Source organism: Drosophila ficusphila, unplaced genomic scaffold, assembly GCF_018152265.1.
Source record: "Drosophila ficusphila isolate 14025-0441.05 unplaced genomic scaffold, ASM1815226v1 contig_791, whole genome shotgun sequence".
NCBI lineage: Eukaryota > Metazoa > Arthropoda > Insecta > Diptera > Drosophilidae > Drosophila > Drosophila ficusphila.
The window spans coordinates 19,719,692-19,744,321 of record NW_025064737.1 but is presented as its reverse complement, the minus strand read 5'-3'; the positions used below and the strand labels follow the sequence as shown (position 1 = coordinate 19,744,321).

Below are 24,630 nucleotides of genomic sequence, written 5' to 3'. Positions count from 1 at the left end.
AGATGGCGAAAAGGGTTGCAAGAAGAGAAGCCGCAGGAACGGGCTGCCACTTGCCACTTGAGGGCAATGAAGTCAAGTGGCGGAGGCAAAACAATGCAGGAGCGTCGGAATTTCCCCCACAAGGATGGATGTGTGGATATATAGATGGTGGCTATATGGCGACAAGGATGTGCCGGATAGTCAACCTGTGCCCGAGTCCTCTTCAATAATGAGCGCCATGTCTAAGGATGAAAGCAGCTGCATATTGCCTCATCAGGAGGCAAAGTCCTGGCTTTTGTCTGTTGTTGTCGAGGCACGCACCTCGTTCGCTGTTCAGTGTTCAGGGAAAAAGGACCCCAACTGATTGCTTCCCTGCTGCATAAATTAGATGCCCTATGCCCTCCCACCTTTCCTTTTCTTTCCTTTTTGTTTCGCCTCACTTCGCGACTCAATTTGCTGAGTTTTATTGTTTCAGCGCCGCACCGAATGCACTGCTAAATTATTTATTTATGCAAATTGAAGCAGTTAAGCAGCGCAAAAAGTGCAGCCATTTGTTTGCCGTCCAATTTATCGTTGCATACCTTCCTGCGCGACGACTCAATTACCTTTTGGCCACTTGGAATCGCAATCTGAATCGGAATCGGATTCTTGGCAGAGATGTCAACTGGTTTACATACCTGCAAACAGAGAAAAAGAGGAAAGGAAATCGATTAGCAAAGGTCGGCGAGAGATCACAACAGATCGGAATCGAATGCGGAATGTGCTGGAATGTAAATCGGAGGAAATCAAGAGTCAAGTCCGCGAATTTGGGTCACCGAGCAGCTAGAAACCCGAAACCAGATACCCAAACCTGTGTCAGAGCATCAGAATCAAAATCAAACAAACAACTCGAACTCGAGTGCTGTCGTCATCGAAGAAGGGTGGTCAAACTGTTTATTATGCGGACACCACGTTTAATTGAACTGATTTATATTTATTCGCGGGCTTTTGTTGTGTGACTAAGTCGGGTGAAATTTCTGTTTGCCGTATGATCGCTGATTAAGCGGGGAATAAAATTCAAACGAAAGCTGGTGACTGGGGAATTTATACGGCTGCCAATAAAAAAAAGGCCCGCAAAGAAGCTTCCAGTTCATTATGGATTTTAGCCAGCAATAGGAAGCCATTGGTAGTAGGCCCACAGAAAGAGAGCCAATTTTATAGACCATTCGACCAATCAATCTACATATCATCGCCCGATTCCCACATCCATTTTCATTTGCAATATTTCGCCGCCTTAAAACGTAACTGTATTTCTTTTATGGCTCACTTATTTACTCGCCGCACAATGGAAATTAATTTCATTCACGAAACGCAGAAACATCTTCGCGTCAACATCGCAGCTCTTTTTTTATTTCTACATATTTGTGCCCGTGGGGCTCACAACTAGTTTTGTTTTTTTTTTCTATCTGGGATTTTGCCTTTCAGCTCGTCGATTTCTTTTGGCCATTCAAACGCTGACGCAGGCGACGACTTTTCGCATATTTTCTCACAAAACGAAAAAAACGAAACGAGAAAAGAAAGAATTTCTCGATCTCTGGCCAGCGTGAAGAAATGGCCAAGCTGATTTGCCTATTTGGTTGTTGGCTTTGGCTTTTGGTTTTTGGCCTCCGGGTAATTGCAGCTGCCTTGCGAGGCGATTGAATTAATTTATTGGCTCTGAGCCCTGATATTGGCCAGCGCACCGTTGGCTTAATTGTGCTGGCCGCACAACAGTTATTTTCGGGGTTTTTGGACCCATTTGGAGAGCAGCAACAACAACAATAAATAATAACCGGCAAAAGACATTTAATTTGTGCAGTAGACAAATAGAGTTTCGGCCATCGTGCGCGTTGACACCTTGACCGCATTGAATTGGCCCTACTTCGCCAGTGGCCTTATTGGCCATTATGCCCGCCATTTGGAATTGAATCGAATTATGATTTTCTGATTTCTAGCCAGCCAGCTATGTTAGCTGTTCGCGAGGCAAGGCGAAATGCCTGCCAGCTCTTTTGCGAGACACGTTAATGGACCGCGGAATGGCCCAAATGACTGGCCAGGGACTCGCCTATCCTGTGGCCTACCCACAAATTGCCGGGTTGCATTAGCACCCCCGAAAAGTGGCCATTAAGAGGCACTTGCCAAGTGCATTTTGCTCGCCTGATAACAGGCATTACGCATACGCCAGGTGGGTTGGCGCTGAATTCGTTCGCTAAAAAGCTGAAATGACCAACCATGAATCTATGTCGCCATTTGGTTCCGCTCGTTCGCCGCCGCACACTTTTTCTTTCTACCGACTTTCTTTGGCTATTGAACTCGAAAGCAGCATCGGTGTTGCAAACCAGATCGCAACAGCCGCAACTTCAGAGCACTCCGGCGGCAACAACAATTTGGGTTAGAGAAATTCGCGCCCCGCCACGAAAACGACACACTTTGGACTTCTTGGAGTTCTTGCCACCAGCTGCCTGGTTCTAGACCACGATTCAACCTTGGCTACTTGGCTTCTTAGCCAGTTGGGTAGCTGGGTAGTTGGGTAGCTGGGTAGCTGGCTACTTGGGCGTAATGCGAGACAAGTGTCGTCGCTTAGTCGTAATGTGCTTAGTTGCGCTTACTTTCTTTGCCGGCGAGCTTGGCCCATGGAAACCGAACAGCCAAACAATGCTAATGCCGCACATAAACCGATTTACTCAATTAAACTTTAAAATCACAAAAACTCGCTGGCGGGAATGATGTTCGCTTTGCTTTGCTTTGCTTTACTTTGGTTTGGTTTCGATTTGGTTTCGTTTTGGTTTCGTTTTGAATTTGTTTGGGTTCAAGTGTATCTTTGAATTGCGGGCTGCCCGAAATGCGCAGAAAATGCCCAAGGTGAAAATGGGCGAAGAAACAAATATATTGCCAGCGTCATAATTTAATTTGTGCGATCGCTTGAACATGCATCTCTGGTTATCTCCAGATGAGAGATAATATTTCAAGCCGCTAATGGATGGTGATATACATTTATCAGGGGCTGAGAAAAGTATAAAGCCATTAGGCTACACATTTGTCATTTGTCTAATTTTAAAAATTAACTAACTCACAAAGCAAATAGATTTTGGTAAGCTGAAGAGCTGCCGAAGATGATTTGCTGTGATTATTGATTTGGTGTATCATAGTTTATTTTGAGATTATTTCTCATTTGCTAGCTGCTCTTTAATTAAATTAAAGGTTGCTATAAAATTTGTTTGCCCTTGGTAACGAATTATGATTATAATTATTTAATACATTTAATAGGAAATATAGAATTTAATTCTATTAATATTAAATTGTGTAGGAAGCATAAGAGCATCACCAATTAAAAGCTAAATAAATCTTTCATCTGCCTTGTTGTATCCATTAAAGGCTGGCATAATTTCTGCATATTTAAGGCCATAAACCCTCGCCAAAAGCCAGTGATATTGGCCATCGACAGGACCTGTCGCTGTGTGTTAGGGGTTCACCAGCTCGGCCGTAATCGGATTAACTGATAACCGAGTGTGACAGTCACGCCGGAGAGGCTACATTCGCCGGATTCCGGATTGCGGACTCCCGATTCCAGATGGGAGATCCAGATACGAGATGCATGACCCGAGTGACGGCTCATTAGGCCTTCGCACAGCTTTTCACTCAATTAGCGCGGCACATACTCGTCGCATGATTTGCATACAGGGGATCTAATTAAATTATGCGATGCGATGGGGCGACAGAGGCTCCTCCCTCCTGTCTTTTTATACATTTTTCCCCCGGCTTGTCTTTTTTTTTTTGGGGGGCATTCAGCAAAATGGGGGCCCAACAATGGGACATTAGCCTGGACCAGCCTATCATTATGTAATTTGTCGGGTTCTCGGAGGCTCCTTTCTTCATTCTGATGTTTTTTTTTTTTTTTTTTTTTTTTTGATGTGGCTGGTGTGTTCTTTTGGTGTGCTGATGTCAGAGCTCAGGTGTGTCGGTCCCGCATCATAACTTAAAATAGTAGCTCCATGCCAGCCAATTAAATATTTTAAAGACTTTTTTCTGCGCATTTCGCATCGGCAGAAGAACGCGGAGGGAGCTGTCCTCCGCAGTTGCTTTAATCTTTCTTTCCAAGAGACGCGAAAAATTAAAATAAATTAACATACACGCTAAAGAGCCCAAGAAGCCGAATAAATACTATAAAAAGTTTGGGAAGCGTCTTCGGCTGCAGTTTGTTGGCTTTTAATTGTTATGATAATTTCTATAGTATAGCGTATCAGCATAACAAGTCGCAAAGAAAGCAACCTGAACCTGAAGCCACGAATTAATATGTTATTGAAAGTGACTTTATGTGGAAAGTCGCAAGTTACAGTAAGTTACCATAAAATACAGTTCATCAAACCCTCACGTGGATGAAGTTGAGCATACGCAGCGTGAGCCGGCGATAAGTCCGCAAACTTCTCTCTATCTTCGGCCACAAAAGTGTCGAACTTTGCGATTCGCTCCCCTGAGTGATGGAGTTCTAACAAAGTTTCTGCCTATCTATCCATCTATTCCAATCCGACTTTTTCCGCCCGGTGGCAACGGAAGTTCGCACATTGAAGACTCGGCTCGCTTTTTCTTGTTTTTTTGTTTTTTATTCAATCCGCAACCGCAGTTGAAACCACAGTCGACTTAAAGTGCCCTAAGTCGAGGCATTTATGTCATTATTGGCACTGCCTGACTCGCCACGAGAAAGCGAGAGACATTTCAGGCATTTTTAATTAAAACGCTGCAGCATCCAGCAGATGTTCCAAGGGAATCTGCGAAAAATGCTGAAACCACAGAACGAATTCGGAATGGTTTGGCCACAGATACAAATACAACGACAACTACAACTAGACTCCGTTTCCGAAACTCGTATTGGCCATGTTTCCTGTTGGCTCATCAATAAATCCGATTCTGTGTTCCTGCTGGCGCCGCTGCAGACAAACCCAATGTCAAAATTTGCCCTGTCTATAAATCACACTATTTCCCAACCAGGGGACACTTTTACATGGCTCCCCATCCTCATCTCTCTTTGGAAAAAAAAGGAAGCCACAACCAAACACCTGCTGCTGTGTGGAGTCCAGTCATGGTCAGGGCCCTTCAAACGTCAGACTCCGAACTCTGGCCAGCTGCCAATGAAATCTCTGGCAAACCAAATAACACTCAAAGTCATTTCAGGTTGAAAATGTTTGCCAGCCAGCAGCCAGTGGGGATAAAAAGTAAAGGGGAGTGGGTCCGATGGTCACATATTGCGGCAGCGTTTTATTTGCATTTTTTATTGGGCCCCCGGCCAAAAGGAGTAGAGAACAGGGAACAGGGAACAGGGAGCAGGGAGCAGGAATCCATGGAACAGGACCTGGACCTCCAACAGGATCCCCTCCATCCTGTGCACTTGTAACTACTATAAATATATCGTTTTGGCTTTCGTTTCAGGCGGCTTTTTCATGGGTCTCGCCGGGTCTCTCGTGGTCCAGCCAGCCAGCCAGCATAGTTTGTATTATTTATGGCTAACTAAAAGCTTTTACATTCGGGCAATTTTAGTTTTTACGAGTTTGACAAATGTCGACGTTGTTGGCCTGTTGGCCATTTAAAGCTCCGCGCCAGTTGGTGTGGGCATAAATTCTAATTAGTGCTGTACTCTGCAAATGTTTGCCTCTAAAAGGCTAAAAGCACGAAGGGAAAATATCTGCAATATTGAATGCAGCATGACTAAAAATGATTAAAAAAATATTAAATACATTTTTAAGAACCCTAGAATTGTTCTGGAAACAATTTGATACCTTTTTAGCTATAATGAAATCATTCATTATACATTTAAGAATTATTACCTTAATTCTTTAATATTTTGGAAGCATATTTTTGCCTGTGCATGCGGAAACTATTTGCACAATGGCCGTGGCCAAGAGACCAAAAGGCCAAAAGGCAGACTGTTCCGCGGCGCGTGGCAGTTACGTTAGCGGTGCAGTGGTGCAATGGTGCAGTGGTGCGGTGGTGCGGTGGAGCAGCCAGTTGTGGATGAATGAGCTTGGCCAGCCACCGACTGAATGGCTGCAATTTGCACCAGCAGCCGTCGAGCCTCGCCGAACCTCCTTTTTTATGAATGAATAACTTTGAGGCCGTTTTAACGCCTGGTTGGCTCGGCTCTCGCTTTAATTTTGTTGTAAGCAAATTAATTTTTATTAATTGCCAGCCGTAAAGATTAAAGCGACTGCAGTGACCCCCCTGCCCCTCCCCTTTCCTCTTTTCGGTTACCGTTTTGCAAAATGGCCTTAATGGGAGGTCTGGTTTTGCCCTATAAAGAGTTGACACCCCAGTTCTGCTGGGGAATTGAATTCTCAATCGATCGAAAGAACCTAATGGGGGAAAAAGTCGCGGAAATGAATAATTACTGAAGCGGGCTTTAAACAATTGCGCAACGCTTCTCACATGTGCATAACACCGGTTTAAATCGTCCGTAAATTAATTATTATTAGCCATGGAAGCTGGCACAGTGTTATTTTTAATTTACTGAAGCGACGTTAGTCATTTTTCAATTTCGCTAAGGATCTGGTGGTTGCAATTTCGAAAGAATTGTTTAACAAGAATGCATAAAAACTTAATGACTTGAAAAATAAATGAAAGATGGTGAAATTATTTTAAATTATAAATTATAATTTATAAATTATTTTGAACTCATCTGAGTTTAAGTGAAAATGAAATTAGTATTTTCTTCATATTTGGCTTACAGATTCTCAAAATTATTTTTAATTTGTTTGAGAATTGATAAAATTTTTTTATAAATTTGACAAGGTGAATTTTAAGATTCTAAGATTTATAAAAATCCTTGCGAACTTTACAGTTTTAAATATCAGTCAGCTTTTTTTCCAAAAAATATTTATTTAAAATTAAAAAATATTTCCTCAACATTTCAGCACTTTTAATTTCACATAAATTTTCAGCGAAATCTGATTTTCCACTTTATATCAAAATGTCCTGCGACAAGGACACCATCCAGACGAAACTCACCTTTTTCACTCAAGTAACAGAACGGTTTTCGTCGTTTAGAACTCTCAGAATTCAATGGGATCACTAGCCACTTTCTTCCCGATTTGTATCTTTGATTTGTATCTCACAGAGTTATAGATAGGATCCTTTAAATCGCTTTTACACGTAGCTCAACATTTCGCGCACTTTGTGGGTTTTTTCAACTCGATGTTTGTTCGGATTCACTTGACAGTTTTTCTTGCGTTTTTAGATTTTTTGTTGGTTTTTAGGGCAAAGGTAATCCGCTGTGTCCACTGGAGGTAAAAGGCAAAATAATGGTTTTGGCCAACTGAGGTTCTGTTGGCGGTTCGTTGCGGCTGCTTGGGGCACCACCAAGATACAACCGCTTCATAAAATTCAAAGAGACTCGGACCCAATAGCTTCTCGCTGCTTATTTATATAGCCTACGTAGAGCGGCGATTTTTTCTTTTTTTTTCTTTTTTTTTTTGAAAATCAAAAGTACGAAGCAACCCGCTGTCGCTGCGCGCAGAGGCAGCGGCGGCGGCGACGGCGTCGCAGCAGCAGCGCCAGCAGCAACAACTTGCAGCGGAGAGAGCGACGCGTCGCAGAGAGAGCGCTCAAGAACAGCGGCGGAGTAAAAAGACCGCAACAAACACAAATACACTCAAATGCTCTGAGCAAACTGCTCATCAATTGGATCTCGCTACGCTGCTGTCGACGTCGCGGCTGGCGTCGCAGCTGCAGCGCGGTCGCTGCCCGAAGCCGGCTTTCGTGACGCCGACAGCGACGCCGACTGCGGCGGCGAGCATGTAACTTTGGGCCAACTTCTCGATTCTCGACTCTCGGCTCACACGCTCTTCAACTCGGCAAGTTCTTGGTCTTCGGCGGCCACTTCGTGGTCTTGGCCATGGCCAAAAGCCCGGCAAGAAGAAGAATTGGCCAAGATGACGATGACGATGATGATGATGATGCTGTAGTGGCTGCTGCTGCTGCTGCTGCTCTTGCTGTTTGCTGCTGCTGCTGCTGCGGCGGCAGTCAGTCAGTCAGTTGGCCATCAAGCGGCTCTTTGCGGTTTGAGCCAAAAGACAAAAAAACAAAAACAAATACAACAAAAAAAGGGGAAAACAAATCAGAGGTCTGGTGTAAACCCAGTCAAAATCCACTGCTCCGGCCATTTGGAGTACAGGTGTCGACCAGCTTCTAATTAAACAAGGCACACACGACAAATATGGCCAACCGGTTCTCGGCCAACACCATAGACTCCATAGATTCCATGGGTTCCTCGATTCCCTGGCAAAAGTGCGTGACTCGCTGCGTCTGAGTATTGACCTTTCCCATAATTAAGCCCGGTTAATTGTTTCTCTTCGCTTAGCGTTGCGAAATTCCTTTGTTCGGTTCAATTAATTATTTAATTACTCGACGCCGACTTGGCAAGTTGGCAAGTTGGCAATTTCGCACTTGGCTTTGTCTCCCCCAGCACTGCTGGCCAAAATAGAAGTCGCGCGCGCGCTCTCCTCACTCACTCACTTTACACTCGCTGGGGATAGAATGAGTTGGCCAAGAAGCCAAAAAGCCAAATGCGAGTGCTACCAACCGTTTGAACTTGAAGATTCGATGGGCTAAATGGGAGCCGGCACGTCCATTACACGACGCGCACGTTTCGCTAATGAACTGAACATTTCCGCTTTGCCGGCATCCTTTTGGCCGCCGGCTTTCCAGCTTCTTGGTCCTTCGCTCCTTGCGCTCCTTTTTTTGGCCACTGCGCCGGCGCGTGTCGAACATTTGAGCGCGGAATTTGTCGCATTGCCAGCATGGAGGGAACCGAACAGCAATCACCACAGCAACTAAAGCAACAAACAGCGAGCAGCGCACAGCATCTGAAGCAGCCATAAAGAAAAGCCAGGAATAAAAACCACCCGCTCCCGGCTGTCGGAACGCTTCTCGAAACGCAGAGCACTCAAAAAAATGGGATTACGCAGGTTAATCTCATTAAAACAGGGGTTCTACATTCACTTTATTCAACCAGTAGATTTATTGCAATATAATTCACTTTATTAAACTTTTTTATTCAGTCAGTTTTGACATCTGTTGATAACAAACTATAAAGAATCTTAATGACGAATTGTTTGGTAAGCTATGTATTGTTAGATAAAGAACTACTCATTCAACTAATTTCTCATCTAAGTATCTAAAGTATTTCTGATAACATGGTTTTCATAAATTGTTTTAAATTATTCTTTAATGATCCTTAAATTAAAGATGACAAATTAATAGAATTTATAAAAGCAATTCTTATCTAAACCTTTAGAATACTTCAAGGCTACTTTATCTCTCAGTGCTCACAAAGCCAATCCCGACTACGTGTTGCCAACTTTTGTCGATTGTCGCCCGTTGTTGTTGTTGCTGTTGTTCTTGTTGTTGTTGTTGCTGTTGTTGTTGTGTGTGTTGCGTGTGTGTGTTTGCTCTGCTCTGAACTGCGACCGAAGTTCTTGTTGGGATGCTGCTTCTGCTTCTGATGCTGTTTCTGATGTTGCTGCCGTCTCGTTGTCGTGAAATATTTTTGGCATTTTCGCTTTATACGTGCAAATTTAATGGCAATTGGTGCGAAATGCCGGACATGCAAAGCGCTTTCGGGGAGAAAGGATTGGCAGAAGGGGGAGGAGAGGGGGAGGAGAAAGAGCCTTGACAGGCGGCGTCTGCGGGGGTCGGAGGTCAGGAGAAGAGGGTGGAGAAATAGTGACATTGTGGGTGGCTCTGCCTCAATGGTACAGGGTGAATAAAAAAATAAACCTGGTTTATTGTTCGACTTCTTTGTGCGTTGCCCTCACTTCTCACTTCCCCGGAATTAAAGCGAAAGAGCAGATTGGGAATTTCGTTTGTCTGGCTGTGAATCATGTCTCACATATAGAATACCTGTCGCGCGTCATTAAAACCATTAACCATTAAGGCTGAATGGCTAATTGAACGCAGATCGAAATCCTCTTGCGATGAACTCACTTTTTGGAGTTTCCACAACCAGCTAACCGCACCCAATCCACTTTTTTTTGCTCAGTGCTGCATGCAACACTATCCCGACCACAGATGGGAATCCTCGTCGGCAAGTGCCATCCATCACAGGACCACAGGAGCAGCAGCGAAACCAGACCAAAAAACCAGGACAACCAGGGCCAACGCTTGAGTAAATAAATAGCCAGCGACAGTTTCGGCCCGGCCAGAAGTGATTCGTTTGGGCCAAGTGCCAGGCGACAATCTCGACTGATTTCCATTGTGCGATGTGACAGGTGTCACACCGCGTGGACAGGTGGGTGGACAGGAAGTCAGTAGCCAGTAGGATGAATTCCAGAGGAAAAGCAGTGGAAAAACAGGATTCGAGAGTCCAGAGTCGAGTGTCGCGAGCAGAGAGGCTTCATGACCAATTAGCCTTGTTAGCGGGATGAGCTGCGGGCACTGGGCCGTGACTCACTAACGGTTCCTGCGCCACCGGCGGCATGTCTTCGCCACTTCTGGCCAGCAGCAATTTCAGAAATCCAGAATTCCACAGCAGTGACACTCCCCTCCACTTCACTCCACTCCACTCGAGTCCACGCACGCCTGAGTTCAATTGATTTAACATGAAAGTGCAGCTCGTAAATTGATTTCCAGAAAATGTTAACTTTGCCATGACCAATTGCCGCTGCTTGTCGTCTTCTCGGCCATCAAATATCCGACGCTGTTGCCAAGTGACCGGGGAAGGGGCCAACGAGATGGTGTTGCCAACCAGCGATTAGCTAAGTGGCTCACTCGGAGTAGCCAGCAATTTCCAGCATGTCAAATTTGGCAAGATTTAAACGGAGGGAATCACTTTAAAGGGCAATCAAGCTTTAAACTTGTTGTATTGATTCATAGCTCCTATATTTAATTAATTTAAAATAAAAGAACTAAAAATCTTGTTTTAATTCACTTATTTTCTTTATATACCTAAAATTTATGTGATTCCAATTCCTGCTAGTAGATTCCAGAATATATCAAGCAAAACTCTCTTAGGTTTACCTAATTACAGAGTTTCCGGTTCTTGACCTTTGGAACATTCCCTTCGCAAAACGAGCGTGGCTGGCAACCCTGCTGCTTTATCCGAAGCGTGTACAGATATCTCTATACATATTCTATCTGTATCTCCACTCCCCCCTCAGACATTTTGTCTTCGTCTACGGGCTGCGTATCAGTACAAGTATCTGTAGCTGACCGTAACGAATTGCGTCTGTTTCAGTTGTTGTTTGCCAAAAAATATAAAGTGTCTTCCTTCGGCTGGCGGGTTCTACTTGTATTTGGCGAATATTTTCGCCTTTGCAACCCTCGAAAAAAGGGAAAATCGAGAGCGGAAAACCGAAATTCAGTCGTCGCCTTCGAGCGAGGGTGATGACTGATGATGCTGGCGCGACTCCTCCTCCAACCTCTAGTATCCAGCATCCAACCTCCTTTCCACTTCGTCCTGCGAACTTGTCTGCGAATCTCTTTATTGTTGTCTACTTTCCGGGCGCTTTAAAAGTTCATTTGCACCGCCACCACCACCCACTTCCCCCTTCAACGCTCTTCTCAAATTAAATAATAGGCTTATGGTCGGCTTAGTGTCGCAATTGTTGCTGCCATCGCGTTTAGCATGCCATAAAGGCAAACATTTTTAATAATATTTATTGCCGGGCCATTCATGTGTCTTTAATGTGCCCCAGACAAGAACGCAGCTCGTGCATAACAAGCGGCTTGTCACTCGGCTGGCCAAATGTCCCCATGTCCCCGTGTCCAAATGGCCGAATGGCCATAGTACTGAGTACTGAGGCTCCTTTGTCGCAGTCGTGTTGCCCAAACCACGCTCCATCTAACTTGGCCTACGCCAGCTGCATTTCTTATGAGCCTCCTCTAGCGCCAATGCGAATTCAATCAAGTCATCCAAGTCAGCCTGACCCTCGCCCCCGATTAACAATGGTTTAGGTTTAGGTTAGGTTCCCCCAAGTCCAGACTATCCACACTAGCAGTTGAACCCAGTTCACTCGTGATTCGGATATACAGTCGACTCTCGTTAATTCAAACCTGCGATAATTCGAACCTCTCTATAAATCAAAGTTATCACGAGGTCCCTACGAAATCTCTTTATATTTCGAACTAAATCAATGCATTTTCATACACTTGGTAATTCGAACGAAAAAATCATTGATATTTAACAAAACCACGCGTTAATTCGAACTCATCAGCGTCTAACACTCGACAATTCAAAGTTGCAGAGAAAAATTTTGCGACAAGTTCAAACTTGCCTTTGTTTTTGTTTTGATTATGTAGTTTTTGACGCACACACTTCTTACGAATTGGTTTGTGTAGTTATTCAGTTACTGTTACTCTTTCGTTGGTATGCATATTAAAAGTTAGTGTTAGCTATGAGCCCTAGAAAGTATAAAGAACCTTTGGCAGAGGTGTCAGTTAAGGAAGCAAGATCCTCATTTGATACCTTACAAAGCTTACATATGTCTACAAAATGAAAGTGATGAAAAAGTATTTCAGGCACTTTTTCTCTTAAAAAAGTTATTGAGCAGTGTGAGCAGCAGAATTGTGCTTTAAAGCAAGCCAGTATAACAAAGTTCTTTCGAAAATTTCGAAATTTCGAACCATTTGATATTTCAAACACTCGATAATTCGAAATATTTCAAGAGTCCCTCGAGTTTCGAATTAACGAGAGTCGACTGTATATCAAATCTTGGCTTTCAATTAGCATATTAGACTGGTGCCCTTAATACTCTAAGTCTATATGTAGCAATCATATTAAAACTCCTCTTTATTTGCCAATTATTAAGTACCATAATAACTCAAAGATATTTTGAACTAAGTGAACCATGGTTCTACTCCTAATCACCCAGTTATGAGCTCCCGTAGATACTCCATAAACGATCTTGTTAAAAACCAATAAAGCCTTTACGTGATCAGCTTCAGACTGGCTAAACTCAGGAACTCAGATACTCAACGGAACCCCCAGACGGCGCAGGCAATTACGGTTAAGTGCCTTTCCCATGGCTAAGTACACGAAATGCGAAATGCCATTCATGAATCATTCCGGACTACGGACCACGGCTACTTATGGAAAATCAATCGCTTTCCACAATGATTTCTTGTTTTGGCGCCACGTTCCAATGTTCCCTGCTATCTTTTGTTGTTGGCGCCTCGAATGTGCTGCGAATTAGCAAAAGTGATCGGATAAGCAAGCTACAAGCTACAAACTACAAATTGCAAATTGTAAATTGCCACTGCAACAGTAACAGAAGCAGTTGCAGTGGCTAAAAACTGCAAGTATGCCAGTTGCATTGCCAATGAGCTGCTGCCCAGTCAAACTTGGGCCTTAATGAATGGCTCGGCTAAGTTTCGCCATAGCAGCCACTTGGCTAAGGACTTGGCCCTGAAGTCGGCGCCAGGAAAATCCTCCTCATGCATATGGAGGGCCATATATCATTCCGCACATATGCATATGCAAATAGCATTTGTCACACAGCTTTGTTACTGTTTTCAGTTGGGGCTCCTACATATAGTATGCCATATCTGTTTCGGTTTCAATTTGGAGCCACTGTTGCTTTCGGGCCGTTAAAATGGCACCACGCCTCGCCCTGCAAATCAGAACTTTAAGTGCCCGATTTTACTGGAGTTTAACGAAATTAAACAAGCCTTTTTATGCTCCATAAATCCCCAGATTACCGCCAGCTATACTCGGCAATGACGACAAATTTAACTTAAGCATCAGCAATAGCATTATCTACACAACAAAAAAAAAAAAACAAATTAAAGTCTTAAATACTTTTTTCAAGTTAACAAAAGGCTTATTGATTTGTTTCGTATATAGAAAAAGTATGAAAAATGTATTCAAACCTTTCATTTTATTTATGGAAACACTCTTGGTTATTCATTTAATTAATTAATAACCAAAGAAATTCAAATTTGTTTCTGTGTACCAAATTAGCATCTTTGATTCGAGAATATCCACTGTAGACCAGCGATGTCCGTCGGTCTGTTTTCGAGTTGACCCAATTAGTTTGGGCGAGTAACTCATAAAAACGACATGCGATTGCTTATCATCACGACCCTTTGGTTTTTGGTCTTTGGTGTTTGGTGTTTGGTATTTGGTATCTGGTATTTGCTTTCTCCCCGAGTCGAATTTGGCGTGGCTTCTTTCGAGTTTGGATTGGGATTTCGACTTGGATTGGAATCGGAATCGTAACTGGAGCATTCACACACAGATAGCCACCATCTTCCAGTGCGATTGTGCGAGTAGTTTGCCTTGTTTCTCTCTTTGGCCCCCAATGAGTTTTGGCCATTGTTTGTGGACTGGGTGTGGGATGTGGCTGACCTGGGGAGGGGTTTTCTAGATTCTAGATTTTAGCCCGGAGGAGGGATGACAAGTGGAGCAATCAGAGCTAAAACTGCGGAAATTGCTAGAATAAACAGCGACAACAGAATAACAGAGCGACAAAATAGAATTATTTCGGACTCTATTTGATAATCTTTAATAATATTCTCACGCTCTTTACACGGCTCGTTGACTGCCAGTTTGAGTCAGATGCAAAAGCCCAGATAAAGGCCAGCGAAGTGTTAAAGCCCATCAGCGGAAAAAGCTGGCAAAAACCTAAATAAGCGACCCGAAATTAATATAAACGCGTTTCGGCACGATTCAGCTTTAAGGCCCCTCAAAAAAATAAAAGAGGGGAAAAAAGTGTAATGAAAGCGCAACAATTACTTCGCTTCGCTTGGGGGTCAAATGCAAATTGCAACATAAATGTGACAGCTGCCTTTTGTGGGTGGCTTTCAGGGTCAAGTTTGGGGACCCGGCACCCGTTGAAAGTGATCCGAGATCTCAAGTCCAAGAAATCGAAAAAAAATAAACCCGAAATCGAAAAGGGCCACGAAATGGTAACGGTAAACAGCGGGCATTATTTGAGCCATTTGATTGATGATCGTCGCGTGTTTCGACCGGAACACAATGGCCGAAAAGGTGATTATGGGCTTGTAAATTTTGTCCCCTTTCGATTTCGACGCACTCGCCTAACGGCCAGCTATTTTTTGTCCAAACATTCAGCTCATTGTTGTACAATTTAACACATTTCGGTGCTTTTTTTAACTTGGCACCTGACTTGCGTACTCGCTCGCCTGCGGCAACTTGGCTATTGGCTATTTGCCTAACAATTAGAAGTTATTTAGCCAATTCATTGTCTTATTTTGGCCACTTTTGCACTGCAGTCGCATGAATATTTTAATTTTATGCAAACATTTGTCAAAAAGGCCAGCAAACAATCGAATTTGAATTCGTGTTCGACTCCAAATTGGCATTAATAATTGGCGGCTAAGTTATTTGCATAATGCATGCCGCGAAAAGAGTTCTCAAGGCCGCAGAATCTTGGCCCCAGGGACGAACGCAGGGGGTGTCCAGGGTATCCGCACCCCCTCCGAAATCTCAGACTTTTTCGAAACCCCCTATAAAAACCCCCTTTTCAACCATATAAACTAAAAAAATTTTTCGATCGGACCCCCAATTAAAAAATTGTTTAATCGGATTCCCCAAAATTTTTAAATTGTGACGAACAAAACTGAAAGCACTAGGCAAACAGAACCGCTTAGAAAGTGAAAATCGATCAGCTGATCAGCTTAAACTAAGCTTGTTGAGTGATGAGCGCGTGACAAGTTATTCTTGTCACGCCAACAACAACCACATTTAAATTTATTAATTTCTCGTGAGCGGCGTGCCACTTTCGTGACACGCACAAAGAAACAGCGTGGTTTCGCATCTCTGGTCTGAAGCTTCCTTTAAAGAAACGGTACCTTCCAGCGAGATAACTTTCTGATTGGTGGATCAGTGAGGGGAAACAAGCCAAGTGCAATTACTTAAAAAAGAACAGTTATTTAAGGAAATTCAGATTTACCAGCTGCAACCTGCTATGAATTATGTTGGCCTGGTGTCTAAAATCAATTTGCGAAGCAAAATCGGCTGTTCTTGGGATCCCAAATACCAGGCAAACAAAACTTCGAAGTAGGTGAATGCGCAGCAGCGCTCTTATGTACGGAAAGAAGAAGACTTTCCGCAGGCAAATTGTGTCAAATTGATTTACAAACACCAGGCGAACATAACAGCTTAGCAGGTGAAAATCGATCAGCTGATCACCTTAAACTTGGCTTGTTCAGTGATGAGCGCGTGACAAGTTATTCTTGTCACGCCAACAACAACCACATGGAAATTTATTAATTACTCGTGAGCGGCGTGCCACTTTCGTGACACGCACAAAGAAACAGCGTGCTTTCGCATCTCAGGCCTGATGCTTCCATTGAAGAAACGGTACCTTCCAGCGAGATAACGTTCTGATTGGTGGATCAGTGAGGGGAAACTAGCCAAGTGCAGTTACTTAAAAAAAGAACAGTTATTTGTAAATTCAGATTTACAAGCTGCAACCTGCTACGAATTATGTTGGCCTGGTGTCTAAAATCAATTTGCGAAGCAAAATCAGCTGTTCTTGGGATCCCAAATACCAGGCAAACAAAACTTCGAAGTAGGTGAATGCGCAGCAGCGGCTGTTAGGTACAGGGACGGACGAAGGGGGGTCGTCCAGAGTGACCGTTCTGCATCCGACCCTGCTTATGCACGAAAATAACTCTCTACCGTCAGTGATTATCCTGTAAGTCATTATTCTATGGGATCCCCCGTCCCTTATCCTACAACCTGTATCCTTTATCGAGCCTGCACAGTTAATTAAATTTACATTAATTTTTCAGCGCTAACGATGCCCGCTATCAGCGAACGAGTCGGGTAAACACCATTTACACTGGGATTGTCTCGTTAAAGTCAACGGATGGGCTCTGTGGACTCGACAAATATGTGTGCAGACAGCAGTTGACAGTTCGCAAAAAGAGCGAAAAGATGATTATATTCGGAACAGGCATCGAGCAAACAGAACCGATTCGAGCAAAAGTTTCAATACAGAATTTGAATGCCAGTTTACAAATGCTCTGCAGGAGTTTATCAAGGTTAAATTCAATTCTGGGAAATAAGTATTGAGTTATTGCATATTTCGCAAATCGTCTTTACTGCGCCCCTGATAAATACAAAAAATAACATTGCAGCCATGCAAAATCCTCTTTCATAAAATTTATTCAATAGTCAGTGGTTAATCCCACCAGCGATGACTGCAAATATTTCCAATGATTCGGAATTCCGTTTTCAATTATCATCTTTGACATGCGTTACTTATATCTTTACTATAGCTTTTTTACACATCATGCCAACTATGTAATTTCAATTAGTGACAATGACCTACGCGAAATAATTTTTTATGCTCCAATTAGGTTCACTTAATCATTGGGACTCTTGAATAAATATATTTTGCAATATATGTTTTAATTAATTAACTTAGACTACTTAAAAAAAGGTTTTTATTCATAAGTGTTTTTATCTGAATATTAACCTATTTAAATACTTAAATATTTTCAAGCTCTATCAGACAAAATTTAAGAGCTGAAGAAGGCACTAAATCGTATTTATAACGAGGTGTGGGAACAAACTGTCCATCCAGATTATTGCCGCATTAAAGCCAGCAGCCACTCGACCAAGTGCGTACGGCTTTAGGAAATAGAAACGATAAATAAAAGAGGTCACTCTGTCTGTGGCAAATCGCCTGCCCAAACCGCCATTGCCGCTCCGTTCGGGAGTGAGCTGTCTCACTCAATCCTCCAATGCCACATGAGCACGTCTGGCCGGATTCACCCGCAAACACCAAAAAGCACCCATCCAAATATGAGTCCACCCGAACACCAAACCAGCCAAAAAGAAGCAGAAAACAGATAGCGCAGCAACAATAATCATCGCACTCGCAAACAAAATCGCAACAACACATCGACAATGGGAGGCAGCAAATAAATTCAAACAATGTGCCGAACGAAATGTAAAGCATAAATATTTGCCAAAGGGCCCGGGACATTGCCAGCTGAGTCCGGGGTGCCCCGCATCCCCCAATTCCCCCTCGAATCCCGGCCAGAAAACGACGGCGAGTCGGGCGACAGTCACGTTTTCACTGCACGCACATTGCGCATACGCCGTGTTGGCCGCACATATATCTACGCACGGAAAGGGGAATCATTCATATTTTAGCCCTGCCGTAAACGGTTTCGATAGGAGCCAGCCAACATCATCATCATCATCATCTGGATTGCAGTCGCGATGGTTCGGTGTTTCGGTTTTTCGGTGGTTGAGGTTCTCTTTTCGAGGTGGTTTTCATGTCATCGCAGGCGGGAATTGAATTTCGCGCCAAATGACTGGCGGCAATTTTTCAACTGCTTCATTTTGGGCCAGGCCATATCTGCCAGTCTCCATCTATATACCCATCGCTTATATATATATTCCCGAACTGCATCTATATATATAAATGTGCGTGTGCGCTTCCCTCTTGTCTGAGCAACTTACATTTAATGCTTAAATTTTGGCTTTTTCATGTTCACAGTCTGACGCGCCTCAAAAGCCAAACAAGACGGAATTGCACTGGGAAAATACATATCTTAAGTTGGAATAATAATAAGGTAAACCGCTTAACGACTAACTTATTCACACTTCCCGGAGATTTAATCTCTCCTCTAATTTTAATGGATTTTTAACTGCTTTAAATTTCTCTGAAAGCCCATCAAACTATTGATTCTTTTTTAATTACAACTTCGTTATTTTAACATCTGACTTAATCATTGTGTTTTAAATACATCTATTTTTAGAACCAGCTATCCAGATTACTCAAAGCTTTTCAATGTTCTCTTGTTTGCTTCAACATAAGCATAAAGCAAAGGAATTTAATTACAACGATGGCTCTTAAAGTATTTTTATGGCGCAGCTGACAGACTACTAAATTAAAAGCATGTAAAGTACGAATAAACACTTAAAGTCCGCTAACATAAATTAATTAATAGACTCGAAATAAGTAACAAAGTGCTCGAAGGCTACTGTTTACCATAAGCTAATGATCTATGTTCCATAAAGCGGGTAACATTACATGGCAAACAAATATGTTTTCACATGCAAATCCCCTTTTTCCTGAGTGTACTCTCGCACAGTTCAGTTCTCTTTAGTTGGCTGGCCAAAACTGACTGGGATGACGGGTCGAGAAGGCAGGCAGGTCCCATTAACAATTTTGGGGCTGGCTAGGATCTGTCTGCTGCTTAAGTGCGTCTCGCTGAGCGCTGCCTTTGACAGCTTTTGTTGGCTTGATTTTTGGCTTTAAGGCCGCCGCTGCAGCTCCTCAGCGATCCAACTGACTTGTTCTGCTGACTTATGATGCGATGCCCAAGTTGAGCGGGGAACTTTAATTGAAATTTCGCCGGCAATGGAGCTGGCGACAAGTTGATTTTCCACTTGGCCAGCAGCTATTGGAGCAGCGAAACGAATTGGACATTAAACGCTACCGTTGGCCAAATTGCCAGCGGGCCTTTATAGCCAACTTTAACAGCCAACAGGCAACACAGGCGATTGGCGTTAACAAGCGCATTAGATTTGCCGGATCCCGGGATTCCACAAATCCACAGATCCGAGTTCCCAGTTACCACAACCGAGAACTGCGAACTGAGAACTGAGAAGCCAGAATGCAAGCAGGCAGTCAGTCAGTCAGTCAGCGGCCAATTTGGCAAGGCTGTTTGGGGAATTGCTCGGACCTGGTCTTAACCAACTGCAACTGCCAAGGCAATTTGCTTGCTGTTTGTCAAGAACGTGTCCCTGGCAATGGCCAAGTTGGACTCGTGTTTGGACTGGAGATCCGGCGGAGTGCGGCCCAGGAAGCACTTCGCCACTCCGCCAAGGAGGACTGGCCAATCTGTTGACTGCTTCTGATTTTTTGTAACCAGAACCAGAACCAGAACAGAATCCAGCAAAAGCAAAAGCAACAAAGTAGCCGCCACTGCAGTGCAAATAAAAACTGCGCTTCAACACGCACATCCCGCCGATTGCCCCACCTCCACCTCCTCCTCCTCATCCCAGAGGTCTGTTTGTAGTTTGCAAATTGTAACTAGATACAATTTGTAGCGTGGCTTTGTTTGCTGCCCGCTGACTTATTGCAGGAAGGAAAGCAGCGCACAAAGATGCAAAGATGCGAGAAAAACGAGCTAACTGAGTGGGTTTTCTAAGCTGAAGTTTATATACCCTATTTATAAAATAGTTAAAAATATATAAAAAGTATTTTATATATCTGTTTAGTATAGTTAACAAGCCAGCAGACTTACTTTGGTTGGAAGTATTGTAGCTACAGATTTAGGAACCCTTTTCTTTCAATATAGTAATAGTTGTAATTTTAAGAACAACTAATTACAATTATTCAGTAAAGCGTATTATTTATTGTATAAATATATTTTAAATATAATAATTAATTATTTTTTATTAGAATATTATTTGTATATAAGATTAGTAATACCTTCAGTGAGGGTAAAGAAAACGCTGGCGGCAAAGTGATGCAGACGGTCGCAATTGTCGGTTGCACCCAAAGTGCGTACTCGTATGTCTGGTTTTGTCCGTGGTTCTGGTTGCAGTGGCTCTTGCTCTTCCTCTGGCCTTTGCTTTTGCCCTGGCCAATGGAAACCACTGCTCGACTGGGCGACTGCTCAACTGCACCACCTTCTCCGCTGGCACCACACTTCCCAGTGATTTGTTGCATTTCTAATGCGACTGCCTCGCTGTGAGCCCGCTGCACTTGTCGGCCCATGATATGTTTGTGTTTGCATTTTGGCCTGGCCCACACCCCACACTCCTTAGCCCGTTCCTCCGGCTTCTCCACTCCTTCCTGGCCAATTTTTATGCTCGTCGAGGGAACTCACTTACGCTGGGATTTCAATTTCGAGCGGAAAGCGGTGCGAGTTTTCAATTGCCCTGCGGGCGGAGCACGGAGCAAGAAGGGCACCAACCAGGAACCACCGATGTCTATCTGGATGTTAGTGGTAAACTGGCCGAGGGCTATGGAAAATAGCGTTAGAACATATTTGAAATCTGCTAACTATCTGCTATGGTGCTTGAGTAAAACTGTATTTAACATGGAACTAGTAATAATAAACACTTCATTTCACAATTAATGTATTGCAATATAACATTGCATATCTTACCTTCTTAACTGAATTAGCAACTGTATTTCTCACCGTGTAGGAATGGAGAGAGTGTCAATTCTGTTTTCACATCCACTTAAAGTGTCATCAGCACAGCAAGATTTAAACGCTGATTAATCCGATCCCTAATAGATGCAAATTAACGACAAATCATTCGCAGATTGCTCGCAGATAACATACTTATACCGATACTTATGGCATCGCTCCGGGGATCTGAATGCGATGCCCCTCAATTAGCCTCAGTTTCAGCTGCTGCTGCTGCTTTGGCTGTCTCCCGTCCAATTTACAATTCAATTAACTTTCCAGCAAGAGCTGTCAACACGGCTCCATCCACCGTCCACCATCCGAAAAGTAAAACGCTCGCTTCATTAGCAAATTCTCGGAAAATTGCACTGACCTGCTAAGGATTTCGAGTGTCAGTGGACTTTTCCCCAGATCTTCCGAGGATGCAACCCAACCCATCCCCACCAAGCAGTGGGAAAGCACTTTGCTGTGGAGCAATCAATTGCAACCGAGACAGGAGACTGCTAACTGGTAACTGAAAATCGGAGACAGGATACACCCCCAAAAAAAAAGACAACACCCCCCAATAGAAAAAGAAAAGCGGGTTGAGTGAAAGCTTTGCACTGCTGGCATTAACTGTGGATTACTTAAATGCTTTTTAATTGAAATTTTTCCTAATTTCACTTTAGGGGGATCAAGTGCAACCGGCACACTAAGGCAACACAAACACAGACTCCAAAAACAAGCAGACGACGAGCAAGGAAGGAATCTCCGACGACGACATCACGCTCTGGCGCCTTCCTACCCCAAATTTGGAATGGGAATGGATGTGGGTGTGGATGTGGATGTGGCTGTGGATTCGGATGGTGAAAAGGGAAGTTTTTGCTTGTCTAGCCGGCAACATGGAGCGCAAAAAGTGAAAGCCATAAAAACTATACAGTATACAGTAGCGCCAGCAGCACATCATCAATTTCAATGCCGCGCGAGAGTCGCCAACTGGCGGCGTTTTTCCTCCTGTTCTCGTTGTTTTTCCCCAACTTGCTACTGCTGTTGCTCTTGCTCTTGCTTTTGCTCTTGCTTTTCCTCTTGGATGTAGATGTGGCTGGAGCTGGAGCTGAAGCTGGTGCTGATGCTGTGGATGCCTCGTTTTTCACGACATTGTTGGCTCTCGGCTTTGGCCGGATATCTGGGCCTCTGTCTGCGACTGCACTCAGGAAAAACCACCGAAAATCTGCTTTGCAACGGGGCTCACACTGGGTAAACCACTTTCAGTGGGCAAAACCACAAAAAAGAGGAACAAGAATTAAGGGTATTAAAAGAATGCGGGCCTGCTAAGAACATCTATGTTAAGTACTCCTTAAAGTGTGATACTTTGTATATAATTTACTTTGCATAAAGTTTAACTGCATAAGAAGTATAAAATTTAAATTTCTTTTAACAACAGATAACATTTTTTGTTTTGTAATATAACAGCTTGTATCTAATTGATATTTACCAAATTTATACATAAGAATAACCAAAATTAAGTGACTATATAGATATATTTCTCGAATAAAGAAAGGCTGGGCGAGTATTTTCGCAAGTGTTTTTGGGTGTCTGCTGCGAAGATGTCTGAATTTGAGCAGCAAATCCTTGGTAAAAGCATTTAGCACTGCACTGCATTAAGGCGGAAAGCACTTTCTTGCCAAGTTTTGCAAGTCGGCAGGCCCTGGGTTTTCGTTTCTGTGTTGGTTCACGACGACAAGTGTGGTGTTTGCTGTGCGGCTTTGGATTTCAATTTATCGCCTGGTGTTTGCCCAAGGCACTCACCCCACAAATATGCATAACCGTAATTTGGAGCTCCTCTGGCAGTTCATCAGCAGCCCAGAAATCATCCAAATGAGAGCAGGATTGGGGATCGAGATGCAGATGGAGATTGAGCTTCTTTTTAGCACACACTTGCCAAGTGGCCGGCTCTTCGGCTGGCTGACTAACCGAGTGCCTCCGCCGTCATTATCCCAGCTTATCTTGTATATCGCGACGGTCCCATCTAGATGATGTGCTGCCCAAAATCCAGCCAAGTTCAGGGCCCCCAAAAAGTGCAACGACACTTGCAGGGAAAACAAACCGAGCCAAGCCAAACCAAACTGAACCAAACTGAACCGAACCGAACGGTGCCTTTTGTTTGCTCGTTCGTCCGTTGCCCGTTTGCCGGCTTCAATTTTTCGCATCAGTTGTAATCCAATGTGCTTGGCTTCCACGAAATTTGCCGGCAACTTGAAATTAACATGTTGTTGCCGCTTCTTCCGCTGCCGCTGCAGCGATTTAGGATTTAAGAACCGTTCTTCGCTTCTCTGGTTCATTTCAGCACACGTCGCCGCACTCCACACTCCACTCCACTTGTGAGGTACCCATCTCCCCGATACCCCCTATATCCCCCCTATATCCCCCCCCTATTTCCCCCCTATATATACTCTTTTCCCTATCCACAGAATAACACTCATTCCCGATCCCGTACTCGTGCCCTGCCCAATTCCGTTTAATTAGCATGGCCAAAGTGGCGGCCACAGCTGCTCGAGCACGATGTGCTATGTTCTTCAGTGGACTTCTTCCACTCCGCTCTCCTCCACTCCTCTAGCTTCTCTTAGCCGCTGCTCTTAGCCGCTTTTGGCTGCTGCAGAACGGACTTCGCGGCTCCGTTGGCTGCGCACGCGCAATTAGCCAAAGCAAACGCCGACCAGGTACTTGACCGATAGTCATGCCTCCTTACCTCTTAACACTTGTGCGGAAATTAGGCCCAAGTCTCTGAGTTTTCCCCATCAAAATTGGCTATCTATGCGGGAAAAATACAAAGATTCTGCCTGCAAGAGCTTACCTCATCAAATTTTATAGCTTTAAGTCTAGATAAAACTAAAGTGCATGGCAATTTAAAACAAGAAAAAGTTTGTATTTACTTGTTGACCAAATAATACATAATAAGTGATAATATGTTAACAAGTATTTTTGTCTTCTTTGAAATCATTGCAATTTATAAGGACACAAGCGTTGTTTATTTATAGATGCTATGGCTATTACTTTTATAGGTGCAACTTCTAATAGCCAGTGAAAGACTGGTCTTAGTTTTGGCCAGGAACGCCTTCTGCAAACTGAAAAGCAAATGGAAATGGAAATTCCTGGAGGCATTCGATCGCATTACCACAAATCCGCCCAGAGCCGTGGAACCAGTTGGAAGCCCAATAAAACCACATCGGATGGCGGCAGTGGCCGATCGGCAGATCGGCAGGCGCTATATATAGAAGATGCCAACTAAAAATAGCCGCGTCTTAAATGATTTTTGCTCATTAGAGCGTGCGTGTTGCCGTGTTGCAGTGTTGCCTGTGTTGCCTGTATAACCTATGATGTTGTTGTGTGTTGCACTCTTGCAGCGTTGTTGTTGTTGGCCGGGACACCAGCAAACAAAAAGTGAAAAAGTGACAAGAACTAAAACAAAAGCCGAGCCTGTTGCAGTTGCAGTTGCAGTCGGGTCCACATTTTCTACATGACGCTGCGAATGCCAGGAAC

General features: G+C 43.7%; 1 protein-coding gene and 1 long non-coding RNA gene across 2 annotated transcripts in view; one reads left to right on the top strand and one right to left on the bottom strand.

Annotated features, from left to right (window-relative positions):
* Positions 1 to 8,637, bottom strand: part of LOC108095821 (titin) — a 40,675-nt gene extending 32,038 nt beyond the window's left edge. The window contains exons 1-2 of the mRNA XM_017197100.2: positions 8,567 to 8,637; positions 6,994 to 7,265 (exon numbers count right to left, since the gene is read on the bottom strand). The gene's annotated coding sequence lies outside the window, so the exon portion shown is untranslated. The remainder of the gene's footprint in view (positions 1 to 6,993; positions 7,266 to 8,566) is intronic.
* Positions 8,638 to 16,471: 7,834 nt separating this feature from the next.
* LOC108095719 lies at positions 16,472 to 17,357 on the top strand. The gene is made up of 2 exons (XR_001771673.2): positions 16,472 to 16,643; positions 16,741 to 17,357. It is a non-coding gene; the product is annotated as an uncharacterized LOC108095719 (long non-coding RNA).
* Positions 17,358 to 24,630: the final 7,273 nt, after the last annotated feature.